Raw genomic sequence first — 2335 nt, forward strand, 5'->3', positions numbered from 1 at the left:
GCAGCACCGAAGAGCAGTAGTCCTCCAGGACACTCGCCGCGCTCAGATTCCTCCTTGCATGTAAATATGACCTGGTTTCTGTTTGTGTGTGCGCGGCTAAAACATCCAAACGAGATCTGTTGCTTTGAAAGTTTATTCCGAACTTTTTTTTCCCCCTTTCAGCAAGTAATCTCCGGCAGCGTCAGCCAACAATTCATCTATTAATATCAGAAAATAAAACCAGCTATTAAGGTGCAGCAAGCGGTTACGAGTGAGCAGCAGCATCCGTCCCTTCGGAGGCCTCTATTTGCATTGTAAATTGCTTCATTCTCACGCAAGACTCCTTAGCCTCCCTCTACAGAGACGTAGGAAGCCAACAGCAATTTCCAGCGCAGGTTAAGGAGGAAGGAGGAAAAAAAAACAAAAAAAATAAAAAAAACACATCCCATTCTATAGAAGTGACAGCTGATTCAAAGATCTGCTCCTGATCCTTTTGGGGTAAGCACCATGAGCTTTTTACCAAGCGGTGGCAGCTTGATTGCAATATCTTGTGTGTGTGTGTTTTAGGGGGAAGATCCTCGATTTCACAGGGCTTCTAGGCTGGGAAAGAGAAGATGCCGTCTTGCTGGCGTGCTGCTGCCCCCGGTCTGAAAGAAGGAGAAAAGGGCCATCATTGGAAGGGCTTTCACTGCCAAAATGTGGACCAGCCCGGCAAGGTCAAAGGTTCGAGACCGCTGGAGACCAAGGTAATGATGATGTCATGAGAAATCTCAAGTACATGGTTATTGATATGCATCAGTGATCAGCCGACTGCCCCAGGCCTGCTGCCCGAGCAGCGGCAGAGGCAGCAGCAGCAGCGGCAGCATTGCAACAAGCCCTATTTTCTCAAGCAACATCTCTTCCGTTAGCACTACCGCCTGCTCCTGGAAAAGCAACCCGCGGCCTTTTACCTCCTCCGTGCTAGTGTAGATCGCTCTAATATCCAAAGACTGGAAGAAATCTCTCTCTGAGGACAGATAAAAGCATTTCAGATCTGGGGAACGTCTTTGCCTGAATTTCTCTTATGGCAGATTGCATGGGCAGACAGATGGAAGGCACTTTGCTATTGCTTAAAGCAGGGCCTTGCTTTCTGGGGCTGGGAATCAGCTCTGTATTAGGCAGTGAGTCTATGTGTGATTGTATTGACAGTTTGCTCTGGTGGTGTGTTTTTAATGGCTTTCACAGCTCAGGCATGTTTTGTATTTGTGTACCATGGCGATAGGGTAGCATTTGTTCTGTAAGTTCAAAATGAATGCTCTAAGCAAGCCAACTTCATCCCAATTTTTATAAAATAACTCTCTATAGGGTGTGTGCCTTAGAATGAAGAACAGGTAAACACTGCAGCCATAGTTTCTAATGTAGTGCACAACTCTACTGCAACAAATGTTGAGCCTTTGTCTATAGTTTCAAACATCAACTTTTATACAGAAGGTCAAAATATACTAAGCTCCCTTATGAAATTATGAAAAAAGAAATGTTACTTCAGTGAAGAAGACATAAAATACCTGCATGTTAAGAGCAGAACCCTTTCCTCTTCCCCACCCCCACCCTTTTTCTATCTCGAGGGGAATATTTTATTAATTAATTAGTCTCATACCTTTTCTTAGGACTTTTCAAAGTGTAAATATGATCACTTAAGAGAGCTCTCTTCTTTTCTCTTCTTCATAATGAGTAATCTATGTCTAATGCATCTATAATATGTATAGTTCTAACAGTCAGATGCCCCTCAACAGAATATCTAAGGTGCAGTCCATATAAGATGTATATTCACAATGGGTAAGTTTGATGGACTGTTTCTCAAAATGACGAGTTATGTTTGGTGGTATTACTATTCTTTAAAATATATGCTACAATCGTATGTCATAAATCTCCATATTCATTTCACACATCACTAGTTTATCGCAATACTCTCATTTCTATAGGTTAACTATTTTCCCCAATCACTAAAATACTTTCAGAATTAAAATACACTTTTTCATTGATTCAGTAATTTATTCATTTAAGACATGAGTGGAATATGCTTACCAAATTACATACAGAGCATACATATGTAAATTCTATAGAAATGACTGACAAGTAAAGAAAATCAGAATTGCTAAGAAAAGCCCCCAATCAAGGGTACAAACAACAACATTCTACCAATTAAAGATATGATTTAGTAACACAAATGCCAATTTTTTCCTAATTTTTGTATTAATTTACTTTTTGGTGAGCATTCTTGTCCTGATTATTGAAAAAATACTACACTGTGAAAATCACTTATCTATTTTTCTTATCAAATTCTGGTCCAGGAAGTACAATAAGAAATGACTGCATT

The 2335-nt window shown here is 40.3% G+C and overlaps 1 long non-coding RNA gene across 1 annotated transcript in view; it reads left to right on the forward strand.

The window, feature by feature from the left end:
- The first annotated feature begins 632 nt into the window (after positions 1-632).
- The window catches only part of LOC106726987, a 3256-nt gene continuing 1553 nt past the window's right edge, over positions 633-2335 (forward strand). The window contains exon 1 of the long non-coding RNA XR_001363140.1: positions 633-725. This is a non-coding gene — a long non-coding RNA (uncharacterized LOC106726987). The remainder of the gene's footprint in view (positions 726-2335) is intronic.

This window comes from Myotis brandtii, unplaced genomic scaffold (genome assembly GCF_000412655.1).
Source record: "Myotis brandtii unplaced genomic scaffold, ASM41265v1 scaffold344, whole genome shotgun sequence".
Classification (NCBI taxonomy): Eukaryota; Metazoa; Chordata; class Mammalia; order Chiroptera; family Vespertilionidae; genus Myotis; species Myotis brandtii.